General features: G+C 35.0%; 1 pseudogene across 1 annotated transcript in view; it reads right to left on the minus strand.

Annotated features, from left to right (window-relative positions):
* Positions 1–3774: 3774 nt before the first annotated feature.
* Positions 3775–16397, minus strand: part of LOC308422823 (serine/arginine-rich splicing factor 7-like) — a 42236-nt pseudogene continuing 29613 nt past the window's right edge. The window contains exon 4 of the transcript in view: positions 3775–4506. The product of the transcript in view is annotated as a serine/arginine-rich splicing factor 7-like (transcript). The remainder of the gene's footprint in view (positions 4507–16397) is intronic.

Consider the following 16397-nt stretch of genomic DNA (forward strand, 5'->3'; position numbering starts at 1 on the left):
TGCAAAAGGATTTCAGGGTGTCCAGGTAGATACTGGTCACATAAAAGATGCATATCACACCAGAGCAGCCCTGAGTTTGTTAGCATCTATCATTTTACTGAGCTACAGCAAACATAGAACATTTTTTTTTCTTTTTTTGCTTCCTGCATGTAAGTCCTCTCTTTCTTGTTCAAGACTATATGTACTATAAACATCCTTGTAAAAGAAACACAAAACAAGTACTTTTGTGCAATGCACTGCAGAAAGGTTGGGGACCCATAGAGAATGGTGGGCTTCTCCTGCCTTGGGAAACTCAAATATACCAGGCATGTGGGTGATTAGTTTGTTTTTCAATTCAGGAGTGTATTTCAAAATGTTGGAAGCTTATTCTTTTAATTTGTTAAATATCATTTATCCCACTGACTTGGTCTTTTGGCATTTCATATAATTATCTTGCACACAGGGCCATTAATGCTGGCAAAGCTTCAGTAGAGATATTCCTGATGGTCTGGCATGACATTTTGGGTTATTTGTACACTTGAGATCATGTTTGTTTTTTAATTAAATTTGTTATTTTTGATTTTACTCTAAAGATCTGAAATTTCTGCTTTCTAAGCTGAGATTTCCCAAACTATTTAAGAAGTTAAGATTTCTGTTTATTTTCTTCCACTAACTTGAAAATAATGAAAATGCAGATCAAATCACGATAAAATCTGCATCAATTTCTTTTAATTTTGCGGTGTGTGTGTGTGTGTATGTGTGTGTGTCTGTGTGTGTGTGTAAGAGGTACAGCTGTGTAAGTCATCATTAGATGAACCTCAACTAACACACAGCTAGGGAAAGACCTAAGCTCAGATTTTTCTTTGTGAAGTTTTCATCCAGCAAATATAAAAGACAAAATATATTGGCTTTCCTGCTTTGGTCACAACATGAAGCACTAACTTCCAAACTATCATTTTCTAGTTACATTAGGACACCAGTACAATACAAACCACTCTTACTAGCCAATAATTCAGAATTTACAGACAATGTAACTATGATCATTATATTTCAGATTTATTTAATGGCAGCATTTTGTGAATATAAATATATTGTTCTCATTATATTTGTTTTCAATCTAGGTATACTAAAGATCTACTTAATGTATTTAGGAATAAATGCATAGATGTATGTACATTGGTGTGAAGCTGTTTGTATTTTAATGTTAATTCCATTTCCCTTGAAGGGCTGCCTAGAGGTGGCTTTATCTGAACCTGCTGATTTTAATTAGTAAAATAAAGGTAAGGGAGTGGCTGGGGGGAGGCAGTGGAGGAAGAGAGGTCTGAGGATGAGGAGAAATCTTGGCAACAGGAGTTTCCCCAAGGACCAACTGGACCCAGGTGGGATTGATTGGTGTTAAAAAAACATTGAACATTAAAGATTTTATAGGTCTAATATTTCATATAGAAGAGCAGTTTGTATTTTTATCTATTTGATGCAATCTTGTTGTGTAGAGGGTTTGTGTATTGAAAGTTATATATTTATATATATAACTAATTGCAACCTAATTCAATAAACATGAATAGGAATAGTATCTTTACTATTAATAGATAACTCAGTTTTACTAGTTTAAGGTGATGTTTTAGTTCAAATTATGAAACAGTATTCTTGGTTAAGACATGTACAGCAATCAAATAATTAAAACTTGTTATTGAATTTTTTTTTTGAGTGTGTCAGCACAAAAAAGAATTTGCCACTAGACTCTAGTATCAGGGCAGAGAGAAATTAGGAGTACTGGGGCAAATTGGTCCAACCATACTGGCTTTCCAAGTAGAAAAAGTACCACCTAGAGTCATTCAGTTGTGAAAATTAAGCAAATTAACTTGGTATTTTGCAAATTTACAATTATATGTAAGCAAGATTTTGAAGCTAAGCATGCTTTAAGTTCAGACTGTCAGTTTTTGATAGGAGGTGGCACTTGAACACAGTTTAAGGAAATCCATTTAATTTCTACTTTTTAATTTAAATGTATTTATTTACAATCCAGACATTGCCTCCCCTCCCAGTTCTCCCTCCCACAATTCCTTAGCCCATTCCCCCAGTCCCTCAGTCCCTTTGAGGAATGTCCCCCACCACCAGACCTCCTACTCCCTGGGGCCTCAAGTCTCTGGAGGATGCTGCATCTCTTCTCCCACTGAGGGATAAACCAGTCTGTCCTCTGCTGTATATGTGTTTGGGGACTTGGACCTTGCATGATGCCTGGTTGGTGGCACACTCTCTGGGTGCTCCCAGTGTTCCAGAACCTTCTAGGCTGACAAAAGCAGTTGGTAGGAGATGTAAGAGGGCAGAGGTCTTGCCTCCAAGGCTCCCTTGTCAGCATTAGCCTGGATCTTGTGAAGAAGGAAGCAGGACTCAGTTTTTCTCACTTATGACTTTGGTTAGTCTACTCTGATTGACAGGAGAGAAAATACTCTTAACACAAAAGCTCTTCTATTGAAGCAATATTTTCACAGTGATAAAAAATGTCAAGTGGGCATATGTAAAACAAGCCACTTTTATGCTTAGAATTATTCAAATTGTATTATTAGAAATGGTGTGATACATTAAAATATGGCCCAGTTGTTCAAACCTTTGAACATATTTGAATTCATTATTAATCTGTTTAAAAACAAAACATTGAAGTTTTAAGGTTTGAACTTGGGAAACCAACCAAGGATGTACTAAAGATTTTCTAACCCATTTTCTTCAAAAATAACTCCTTTGTATTATAGTAGATTTAATCTTATACCCTCAGCATTTATTTTATGTAGATATTAAACCACTCTAATTTTCTTTACTGTTATGTAATGCTGTCAAAGTACTTGTAATGGTTTTCACAAGCAACCCTGAATGTTAATAGTGGAGAAATTAGTCCTTCTAGGCATTAATTAGATAGAAAATTCTCTGTGAGTTTTGAAAAGGTGTTTGTTATAGTATTGAATTAATGATTAAATAATAATTATAGAATATAGTGAGAAGAATGTTATAATCAAAGGCACTTGTAGAAAATTCTAATGTGAAATACAGAGATCAGCTCCCAGTAATGGGCTCTATAGAAAGGAACTCAAAGCCCAGACACAATCAGTAATACTTGTATTAAAGGCTTTATGGGGATAAATTTAAATCATATCATAGAATGAAAGTAAGATTTGAAAAATACAATCAAAACAATCTTTAGTGTTATATGTCCCTCATATGAGAGGTAATCTTCTAGACCTAGTGATATGCTTAATTGAATGTGTCAAAAGAGGTAACCTCGGTGTAAATATATTTTTCTATAGTATAGATTGCATGATTTACAAAAGACAGCAATTCATATTTTAAATGTAGAACAGAGTTGGATGTGGAACTGGAATATTAAAACACTGGTCGTCTAATAACTCCATTTTTCTTTAGAAACTAAAATGACTCTGCTCTTCTAAGCCCTTTTTGTTTTAATTACTGTTCTGTAAATCTTCACAATCATACTCACTTGCAGCTTCATAGTTCCTATCCATATATCATTGCTTTTGTCCTAGCAAATCCTCTTTTTTTGTTGTGTTATTTAGAAACATTTTATTTAAATTTGTCAATTAAAAGCTCATATTTACAGACCATAAGATGTTAACACATTCAACAAGAATAATATTTACTGCTGTGAATTTTACGGGGTAATAATCCAGATCCATTTTGATTAGATGGTTGATGATCCTTCCTAAATTACACACTACAGACATAACAAATTCCTTATAAAATGTAAACAAAGTAACTTTTCCCTAACAGGTGAACTTGAGAACTTCATTCCATTCTTCCTGGACTGGTACTTCTGTGTGGACTTCCTGATGGGGAAAGACTTCTTTTAGGAGATGGAGATCGGGATTTTGATTTGCTGCTTTTTGGTCATGAAATAGACCTGGATCTTTTTCTCAACCTTGAGCTGGACTAGAAATGCCCAGATCCTATTACAGAAACAGACCTTTTGAGTGAAGCTGATGTTGATCTCAGAAGAGACACAGACCTGGTCGCCGAGGAGATGCTGATCTTGACCTCCTTCCACAGCTCCTGATGCGTGAGCGAGATATCGTGTTCCCCTGGATCCGGAATGTCATCTAGATGTTTACCTGCTTCTTCTTAGTCAGCTATACCAACGACAGTCATACGCATAATGTCCCTTTTCACCACACTCACAGCATCTCTCATTAGGATCAAAGGGACGACGGGCAGGTGGCCTATCAAAACGACATCTCCGAGGCAGAGGCATGCCTGTCGATGATTCAACCCTCACTGGAGAACCACAAATCGCTTTCCCATACAATCTTAGAACTGCATCCTCTGCATCTGTGGGGTCTTCAGATTCCACAAAGGCAAATCCTGGAGGGTTTCTGGCAATCTATACAGTTCTTAAGGGCCCACAGTAATCGAATGCCCTTTCTAATTCTACTTTACTAGAGCCAGATCCCATGTTGCCAGCATGCACCTTGGTTTCTCCTCCATACTGACCATAACGTGACAAGATGGACGACCGTCGTACTCAACTCTAGCTTGCAAGGTTCACAGCACGAGTGGCACAGAAGCGGCTGCACAATTCTCTCTGCCAGAGATCCCGGCAGCACTACCTAAAAGTTCTTTTAGATCTCATCTGCCTTAACATTATAAACATCTTAAAATAATTTTATATTCAATAAACTTTCAAAAATATATTTTATTTTTATACTTAGCATACAGAGTAATAAGTTTTCTTCTGATATTTTCCTATACCCTTATTGTACCAATTAGAATCTTAATTGACACGTTATAGAGAGAAGATTGTTCTGTGAATATTTTTGCTAGATTGACATTTTTTTTAATTAATCAAGTACGGTTCAGCACACTATTCCTAGCACTATCCCCTGTTAACCTTGTGTTGGGCTATATAAGAAAACTAGCTATAAATTAATGAATCTGGGGAAGAGAAGAAGCAACATTCTTCTATGGTTTCTCTTTCTCTTCTGGTGTTCCTGCCTTGACATACTTCAATTATAGATTATCATGTGAGCATAAATAAGTCCTTTCCTGGGCTAAATTGATTTTGTCCAGTGTGTTTTATCAGAAATGAAAGTAGAGAATTCAGGTTTGGTTGATATTTCACTCCCAATTATTTTCTGTATATCTTTGTTCTACTCACTACCTGAATCCTTCCACCCAACCCTGTCCACTTTCATACCACATATGTTATTTTGCCTTCTCTATTTATTCTAAATAGTATATTGTCTTTCTCATTTCTGTTCCTTAAAAACTAATTTGGCTGTCATGACTCACTTGTGTTTCCCACCCTCCACCTACACTCACACACACAGAAAACATATATATATATATATATATATATATATATATATATATATATATATATATATATATTCATAAATAAGAAATATACATATATCCATTAATAAATCAAATGCATATGAGAGAGAACATTCAACATTTGCTTTACTGAGCCTTATGTACCTTGACTAATACATTGGATAATTCCATATAAATTCTTGCTGACTTCATGATTTTACATTTTTATAGATGAGTAAAACCCAATTCAGTAATTGTACCACATATTTCATCATCTGTAAATAGATACCTAAATCATTCTTTCTCTTTGCTGTGGCGACTTAAATAAAAATAGACATGGATATGCAAATATTTGTGTGGTAAGGTATGGAAAACTTAGAGTATGTTTTCAGGAGTACAATTAGCTATTTTCTGATGTTTTATTCATATAGTCTAAATATTTCAAAATTGTTTAAATTTTGATCAGTACACATTCGAAGATCTAGATTCTGAATAACTTCATACCTCATGGCTTTTAATCCTATATCTTCCTTGAAGTGTCAACAGGCAATCTATACTCAGGATTTATAGGAAAATGGTTGTTTTCTTTTGTAGGGAGGAACCATGTCATGTTTCTAAAGGCAAGGTCATGCATGACTGGAAGCTAAAAGAGGAAAAGTACTGATTACCTCATTTTTATAGATGAAGTTACATAAAGAATAATTAAATGTATTGTGGCATACCCTAAAATCCCTAAAACCAATCAACAGAGTGGCATGGGAGGAATTTTATACAAAATGGTTCACATTAACTGAATGAAAACACTGAAGTGTACTGCCAATTTCAGGTATCACTAACATTGCCACAATATTCATTGCTTTTTAGCTGTTATAACAATCTTCTTTTCTTTTCACTTTATTCTCAGGGGTGAGTTGTTGCACAATTTGCCAGTTCCTATTGTTGAAATTGACTTTAATCTCACTGGGTTTTTCCCCAGAATTCATGATGATATAATTTATATGCTTTATTTGTACCAAGTCTATAAAATCCACAGCACTTTTACACTTACCAGTGTTCTCAGTGTGTACTAACATGCAGATTTTCAGCACAAACATGAATCCACCTCTACTTTCTTGACTAGCTAATTCGTCATCTCATGTAATGACTATTTTTCCAATCCATCTTTCTGTGTTGAGCCGATTAGAACATCTTTAATATAGAAACTTATTTACAATTCATGACTAGCACTTGTTTGTTTTAAATTTGTACAGCTGTATAGAATAATTATTTGGCATCCTATAAAAATAATTCTCTATGAAAAATTTCCTGTGTTTGTATTGCCAAGTCTTTTTTTTTAAAACTTTATTTTAAAAAACAAAGATAAATGTACAAATTTTTAAGCATTTTAGCATAAAAGTATACGAATGCTTTTTTGTAAGGTTGTAATTAAGTATTTGTGGGTACATATACATACAAATATGTATATATGTAACAATAATACAGGAAAAGAGGTTATTTCTTTCTTAATACCAAATAAGTAGCAGAGATGAAACATGCTATATTAGTGGATGACTGGATATTTAAGTAATTAAATGTGTATGTAGGAAAGTGAAACATGTAGCAGAAATGAACAGAGAAAAATGAAAAGTAATAGTGTTACATTGAACATGCTTCTCTGTGTATGTGTGTGTTGGGGGGAAGAGAAAGGGAGAGAGGAGGAGGGAAGGAGGGAGGGAGGGAAGGAGGGAGAGATGGAGAGAGGGAGAGAGGGAGAGAGGGAGAGAGAGGGAGAGAGGGAGAGAGGGAGAGAGGGAGAGAGGGAGAGAGGGAGAGAGGGAGAGAGGGAGAGAGGGAGAGAGGGAGAGAGGGAGAGTCATAGATTTAAAATGCATTTTTCTTAAATAAGGATACTCAGAAAGCCTTGCCAGATTTAAAATTTTGTAAGTGGTCATCAATGAAATTAGACATGTAACCTAAATTACAACTAATAAAACACTATCTCATAATTTTCTTTCTAGTGGACTCATTTCGCTGTTGATATTTAAAGAAAGAACAATATAAGGCTACCCTAAAGTAATTATTAGTGAATATGAGTTTGTAGCAATGCTTTGTTTCAGTTAGTTCCGTATATATGTGTTTGTGTGTGTGTACACCTTTTGAAATTACAATGGTGATAGTAAACTGCTCATTTCCTATATTACCCTGCCTTAGACATGGTAAAACATGTATCTTTCTACACTGATAATTAGTAAAACTATGTTAATGCAGTTTTTATACTAAGCTCAATTGTCAAGCATCCCTAATTCCACTGTCAGACTCAGGGACTATTGGAAGGACCTATTGATCACAACAACTGTTTTAGTGATTGATAATTTTTTACTATATGGAAAAGAAAATAGTTATAACAGAAAATGACATAGAACAAGAACAAAGACTGGAAGAGATCAGTTATGGACTTTTGTGTCATTTCCCTTGTAGGACTGCACTATAGGTCAAAAGTTGTCTTTATACATCATATGTAATAGTTTTCAGTGACTGTCAGGGAAAACTAACATTAGGCTTTGTGTACAAAAAGTTCACCATGGTCAATTTAATGCCAACTTCTCTGACTCCATACTCACAGAGAAGAGAAAGGTAGTGACAAAGTTATCATCAGCAGAAACTACATAATCAAACTATGGAGCCTGAACAAAGGTCATAGACATGACTTGTTTTATTCTGATGATCAGAACAAAAGGCACAGAAGGACCAGTGCCCAAAGTAGACATAAATAGAAATGTAGAACAGTTTAGTCACCCAATTCCACTAAATTAATTCTTGTTTCCAGCATACCTAGTCGTGGAATCTGGGGTCAAGGGAAAGAATTTTATCAACACTGAATGCAATTCTATAAGGATAAAGGACTCCTCAGAAACTGAGTAGGGGCCGATGTATAAGATTTCAAGTATGCAAAAAAATAAATGCCAACCAATGGTAATCAGATCTCATGACAGGGTAAATTTTAGATTTATGTTATCAGGGCTGAGGAAAGTGTCTAAATATTATTCTATATCTCGTCAGAAAAAAAAGTGGAAGAATTAATATTCAATTCTCAGTCAAACATCTTCATACAATATAACATTGTTAATTTTAAAAGAAAAAAAATGAGGTTTCCAGATTTTTTAGTGTATATAAATTACTCCTATACATATGCACAAAACATCTGGTGTGTATCTGTTAAATAATAGTATATATGCATGATATATATTAGACTAAAATGTTCCTTGAAGAAACATTATAAAATCTTGGTGCTCAGTCTTTTGTAGCTACTAGAGATGAGTAGAACCTTCAATAAGTGTGACATATCAGAAAAAAAGTTATTTGAGGTGCTTACATTGGTATGTAGCTCTTTTTTTTTTAAATTCTTTGTAGCTGCCAGGAGTTGAAATTGTCTTTTCTCTCATGTTTTTTTCTCTTCTTTCCTTGATATGTATTTATCACAGTAGTATTGTTTGAAGCAATAGCATCATCCAACTATGCCCAGGCACCTGTGAAACCATGAATCAAACAAGTCTTCTCCTTGATTATACAGAACATATAAATAATTAAATCATAGCCAAGGAATGTGAGCTAACCAAATACATACTTTTGTACATGCATGTGTGGCATAAATACTCTCTGTATATTCACTGCTCCAATTTTATATCTGCATTTATTTCAGACAGGAACAACTCTGTTTTAATTTTTTATAGCTCCACCATGTGATATATTTGATCCTTAGACACCAAATCGTGACACTATTGCTGGTGCCAAGATGTGCTTATCGACAGGAGCCTGCTCTGGCTGTCCTCAGTGATGTTCTGCCAGTACCTAAGACAGATGTAGATACAGCCACAGGATGGGAAGGGAGCGAGGCACCTGGGTAGGAACCGGAGCAAGAACAGGAAAAGGGGAACATGATCATTTATTGGGTAGATGAAAAGGACTGAAACCCTGAGGACCAGCAGGAACAATGGAAAAAGACAAGCTCGGAAGGTAGGAGGCAGGTAGAGTTTGGAGGTGGGTTGTGGAGGAACCATCCAGAATGTACCAGAAACCTGGGAGGTGGGAGACTCTCAGGAATCAAAGGGAGGGACTTTAGATATGATGGTCTATAGTCGGGAGAGAGAACTTGTAGAGCTCACAGACAGCACAAAGACAGGGCATCAAATGAGAGGAGAGATTACCATCACACACTCTGACCCATAATTGTTCCTGACTAAAAGAACTGGAGGAATGGAAATAGAAAAGAGCCTGAGAAAAAGAAGGTCCAGCCATAGGCCCAAAGTGAGATCCAGCTCAATCGGAGGCCGCAAGCATGACACTTACAGAGGCTATGGAGTGATTACAAAATCTGGCCTATCAATATCATGACTGCCCACCAAAAGACCCAACAAGCAACTGAAAGAGTCAAATGCAAAAATTTGCACACAACCAATGGCCAGAAGCTGCTGGCCCCTGTGGCTAAATTAGAGAAAAGTTGAAGGAAGCTGAGGAAGGATGACCCTGTAGGAGGACCAGTAGTCCCAATTTACATGAACCCATGAGATCTCTCAGACATTAGACCACCAACCAGGAAGCACAAACCAGCTGATATGAGGTTCCAAATACATATACAGCAGAGAACTGTGGGTTCTGGGTTCATTCAGAGAATATGCACCTAGCCCTTAAAAGCCTGGAGACCCCAGAGAGTGGATAGGTCTTGTGGAGTGGGGGTGCAGACATCCACATGGAGAGTGGAGAATGAAGGTACGGGACATTGAATAGTTAGAGGATGGACCTGGAGGGCAATAAAATCTAAAGTGTAAAAATAAAGATGGAATATAAATTTTTGAATAGTTTTTGTTTGTTTGTTTGTTTGTTTGTTTGTGTTGAGATGGGTGGGTGACACCATTTCTCTACTGGGAGCTAAGTCTATCTACTGGAGGAGGTCTCTTCAGGTTGTCTCCAAGATGTTGGGTATTTAGGCTATGGTTATGCCCAATAGGTCCTGGGAGCCTTGCATCCCTGGTGTCTTGGATTTTCATGTGGTTCTATAAGTTCCCCATCCAAACTGCTACTTATTTCTCTTCATTCTCCTGGCTCTCTGGACTTCTCTCCTGTCACTTCCAATGCTTATTTTTTTATTAAATATTCTCACTATTTAACTTTGAATTCTCCTATAATACTATCCTCTATTATTTCTGCAAATAAACTTTTCATTTTGTGCTCTTGACGCCCCCCCTAACTTCTTTTAAGTTTCCTATACAACTCCTTTCAAAACTTCATGAAATAATAATAATTTGCTGGATCCACTTTTTTTTCATTTGCTTATTAAACCTTTTAAAGAAAATTGATGTACATAACGTTACTCTTGTCTTGCATACCTTTCATACTTTTTATTGCTTGCTACTTCCCTTTTCCTCGTGACTAATGATCCTACCAGAGAATTCAACAAAATTAATAATTTTACACATTTCTTATCTAACTTCACACATACCTGAAATTTGAAGCTTGTTTTCATAAAAATAATTAGTACTAAAGCCAACCCCCTCAAAAAAATAAAAAAACAAAACAAAACAACAAAAATAGGCAATTTTAGGAAGAGGCTTAAATCACAGACTTAAATTTATTTTACAGCAAATATTTTTACATTTGTGCTGAATAATCTATTCTTTTTTCTGACCTTTTCTGATTCCTCCTACTACAACAATCAGAGAACATTAGATAAACATATCAACTATCAAGTTTAAGGTGAAGAAAAGTAGAAACTATAAAAAATTATTATTGATAATGCAAAATGTGACCAGAGGAATGAAAGTATTTTCATGTTTGTCTAGTGTGATTGCCCAGGCAACCTGTTTTACCCCTAAAATGAAAGTCTGGTGGTCAGTAGAGATAGTGTTCTCTTTTTAAATCCCATTTATAGAGTTTTATTATGTATTACATTTTTTTCTACACCTGTTATAAATATGGCATACCTAGATTTATCACATAATTGATGCTTTTTTAAAGTTAGTTCAAACACAGCAGTTATTAAGAAAACTTGCATGTATCCTTACAGAGAATGAATTACACTCTATGCCAAATTCACATGACACCAGATACAAACATCTACTATTTTTTTATTAAATTACAGGTGATTTGCATGATAATGTAACTTATATAAACTTGAGAAGTAGAAAATATTTAAAGATATTTATATATCAACAGCTTTATAAATAAAACACAGGGAATTGAGCTATCTCTCTCTCTCTCTCTCTCTCTCTCTCTCTGTGTGTGTGTGTGTGTGTGTGTGTGTTTGTGTTTGAGAGAAAGGGGGGGCAGAGGCAGAAAGGGAGAGGGAGAGGGAGAGAGCAAGCAAGGGAGACAGAGAAATGGAGAAAATGTGAATGTACGTTTTCAATTTTCTATTTTTACTCAATGTGATATTCTCACAAGCCAATTTTTTTGGGAATACGCTCATACACAAATGCATAATTATTATTACATAGTTGAGAATGTGCTTTTCCATCCAATAGAATACAGTTAAGACCATTCTTCACAGGACTTCTTCTTGGCAACTTGATACCTAAACAGATGTCTGGAGACTGTAATATTTTACCCTGAAATCAAAAAAAAAAAAAAAAAAAAAAAAAAAAAAAAATTGCAATGTAAAAACATGTTGAGTTCATCTTCATGAGTTTTTATAGTTTTAATAACCTTTATACTGTTTAAAAGTCTAATTTCAGAATCTCTTTTGAGGAAAACGTGTTAAGAAAAAATTCTCTATTTGAAATAATGAAAAAGACTAAATATTCCCTATATAAAAAGGAAAACATTGGAAAAAGGAGCAGTGACAGACAGATGAATAACCTAGAAGGTAAATAATAAACAATCTCTGTAAACTTTGCCTCCCATGGAGCAGCACCTGAAGAGTTTATCCTGAGACTACAAAGAAAAACACTTGCTTTTATACAGAATTGAAGAAATATCTCCTTGCAAAGAATTTTCTATTTTTATTTATATACATAAATGTTCCCTCAAAGATATTAAAATTTTTTTCAACTTCTGGAACTTCAGTTAGGCCTTTTACTCTATATAAATCTTTTTGGCCCAATCTAAAGTCAAATAAATAACTTATACAAAATAACAACTTAAAATATTCTTCACTTTTATAAAGTATTTAGTGATAGAGAATTCTTGTCAATTAACCTGCTTAAACCAAATAATACAACATAGTAATTATAATTTTGGAAATGATCATTTTAATGCATCATCTATATGAGAATTAATCTTATTATTGTCATTTTCCTATGCCACTCTATTTATTTGCATACTTTTTATTGTATTTATTTATAATATCTTCTATTTGCATTTATTTAGATATTTATCACAAGCTTCTTGTACTTTAGCTAGGCAGTAAATATCTATTCTAATCTTATTCTAACAAGCATAGGCAGAGTATGTGTAAGCAGAGTTCAGACATTGTGTTAAATAAAAAAAAAAACATTTGGTATTCAATACTAAATTTCATTGACTCATAGTATTTATTTCTTATTTTTAAAAATGCGCTAAATTTTTTTACCTTTAATATTGTCATTCATAGATTTTTTTTCATTATTTGATTGAGACTCTGTGATTTAGAAATAATATTTAGTTTATTGATTCAACATGTAACAATTGGTGTTTTAATCTGGTCCATCCTTTTGGAGATAGGGAAATCCTGTGGAAGAAGGGAAGAAAAGGTGATAGAAATCAAAGGGGATGGAGGACACCATGAGACCATGGCCCACAAAATCAAATAAGCATGGCTCACATGGGCTCATAGAGACTGATGCAGCAGTAGTAAGGCCTGCATAGGTCTAAATATATAATGGCTGTTAGCTAGTTCTTTTGAGGGACTATTAGCATGAAACAAGTATACCTCTGACACTTTTGCCTGCTCTTAGGACATTTTTCTCTTTATTAGATAGCCTTATCCAACCTCTATATGAGCATGTTAGGATTGATCTGGGGAAGAGGGGAGATGTGTAAAAGGGTGAGTTTGGAGGGGTGGAAATTTTGGTTGGGATATATAAGAAAAGAATTTTATTTATTCAATAAATAAAAATATTGGTGCTCTTAACTATTGAGATTTTCTTACCACTATCTTATTGACATTATAAATTTATTTCTTGGAATGAATTAGTGAAGCAGTTTTCATAATGATTTGTGAAAAACATATTCAATTTTTAATTTAAATATGCAATTAAGTATTTAGCACATAGATGGGAGACTTTATCTAATTTCAAGAGCCAAATCCACAAAATTTCTGAGAGCAATTTAATGTATGAAATACAGCTCAGAAGAATGGAGGAGAATTTATGACTGAATTATTTTTATAGAATGAATTGAACATTTTACTGATATATCAAAACAAGTAAATAGGATAAAAACCACATTAACAGACTCTGCTGGAACAAACAAAAGAAAAGTGCCTTTTTCTTTGTATTGAGCATGAATACAAAATCACTTAAAATGAACTTGTTGTGGACTTTCTAATATTAAAAAAGCTATTGAATTTCCAGGTAAAATATAATTCTTCATGATAATATCTATTTCAAAAAAGAATGAAAAAACATAAATTATACTGAAGTTAGTAGGTAGAATGGGATTTATTAAAATAAAATTTTTGCTTTTTACAAAACATTTAATATAGACAACTAAAAATTATAGAACATGAAAATAATGTTTTAAAATATTTACGTATTTATTTATTTATTTGTTTATTTATTTATTTATTTATTTAATACACATGGGTTCACTGCAACTGTGTTCAGACAGGAGAAGAGGGTAATTTGCTGCATTACAGATGGTTGTGAGCCACCATGTGGTTGCTGAAAATTGAATGCATAACCTCTGGAAAAGCAGCCAGTGCTCTTAACCACTGAGTTGTCATGCCAGCCTAACAATAATATTTGTAAACTAATGTTATGACAAAAGTTTGCATATAGAACTAAATATGAATATAACTAATTTACTTCTACACCAAATAATCATATACAATTTCTTAAATAGGTGTCTCACAAAGTTACCTATAAAGGTTAAATAATATTAGGTTTGGTGAAATATAGAGATACTCTACTTCATGCATTGGTGATGCCTATTATACAAACACTTGAATGTTATTTGGGCTTAATAAACATAGGAAATACTATAAATTTAAAACATGGATGGAGTTTGAAGGTATCGTTATAAACTAAATAATTGGGCACAGAAATAAATTTCACATGAAAACTAAACAGGAAAAGTCTTAGAAGGTGGGGGTAGAGTGATGTTGAGCCGACTTGTTGATGGATGGGAATTTAGGGAACAGTGTTGGGAAAATCATGGACAGATTCTTGGTGGTTAAGAGCATTTGTTCTTGTGGAAGACCTGAGTTTGTTACCTGGCAGTCACATGGTATCAAACAGCTATCTGTGACATCTGTTCCAAAGAATCCAGTCCCTTTTTAATGTCTCTGAAGGAACTGAGTATGCTGTTTGTACACACAGATGCATACAGGTAAATGATCATACACATAAAATGAATTTGGATGTAGACACATTTTATATATTTAGAATATCAATTACATAACATGATATCTATTGATATTCTATTGAAAGCTTTAATAAATACTATAAGAACTGATTCTATCTTATCAGAGCCACACTCGTATACACATGCACAAGGAAAATTAAGGTGATACTGACTAGATGTGTCATTGAAACTATTTCACGGTGAACATTACATGAACAATTATTTATGGACTATATTTTCCTATATATGTGGAAGGTACACAATTGTGTATTAATGATTTCCTATAACAAAAATATTTCACAAGGAACAGCAGAGATCCAGGGACACATTGGTTCTCTGCTGAGTGCGCATAATATGTGCCCCCCCCCCCGCCCCCGTGCCCCAGCTTGGTTCAGGGAACCAGTAACAAGGCATCAGGCTATTCACAGCTGGAGGACTTTGAGTGCAGAACAGGCACTCAGATCATCCACCACCAGGAACAATGGAGATCCAGGGACACAGGCCTGGTGAGAAGGCGTTCTGACTAGCCAGGATGCAGAGAGATCTCAGCCGAGCTTACAGAAAGTGCGCTCCCACTGCCCCAACTTGATTCAGGAAACCAGTAACCCTACATCAGGCTATTTCCAGCTGGAGGACTCTGAAACAGAACGGGCACGCAGACTATCCGCCACCAAGACAGTGGAGATCCAGGGAAAGAGACCTGGTGAGAAGGCATTCTGAGTTGCCGGGAATCAGGAGATCCAGGGACACAGGCCAGGTACAAGGGAGAGGCAAGAACGGATCACTGACAACAAGACCACTTATAATCACAGACAACAAGATGCCAAGTGGAAAGCGAAAGAACGTACCCCAGGGAAACCAAGACCACCTGGCAAAACCAGAACCCAGCTGTCCCATCACAGTAAACAGGAGAATGTCAAACACTCCAGAAAAAGAAGACGCAGACCTGAAATCATACCTCTATATGATGATAGAGATCCTTAAACAAGAATGGGAAGAAAAGCATAAGAAGTAGAAGCTTTTAAAGAGGAAACAAGAAAAACACTCAAAGAACTAGAGGAAAACAGAACCAAAGAGATGAAGGAATGGAAGAAGGAATTTAAAACAGAAATGGACACAATAAAGAAAACACCAAAAGAGACAACCCTAGAGGTAGAAAACCTAAAAAAGAAATCAGGAGTCTCAGATGCAAGCGTATCCAACAGACTACAAGAGATGGAAGAGAGAATCTCGGGGGCAGAAGACAACGTTGTTAACATAGACAAAACAGCCAGAGAAGATGCAAACACCAAAAAGCTCCTAAGCCAAAATGTCCAGGAGATCCAGGACACAATGAGAAGACCAAACCTAAAGATAATAGGAATAGAAGAGGGCGAAGAATATCAACTAAGAGGCACAGTAAATATCTTCAGCAAAATTGTAGAAGAAAACTTCCCTACCCTTAAGAATGAGATGACCATGAGCATAAAACAATCCTACCAAACTCCAAATATGTTGGACCAGAAAAGAAATTCCTTCTAACACATAAGAGTCAAAATGCCAAGTGCCTAAAGAAAAAAAAAAAGAAAAAAAGAAAAAAAAAT

The sequence above is a fragment of the Micromys minutus genome, assembly GCF_963924665.1.
Source record: "Micromys minutus genome assembly, chromosome: 7".
In the NCBI taxonomy this organism is placed as follows: Eukaryota; Metazoa; Chordata; class Mammalia; order Rodentia; family Muridae; genus Micromys; species Micromys minutus.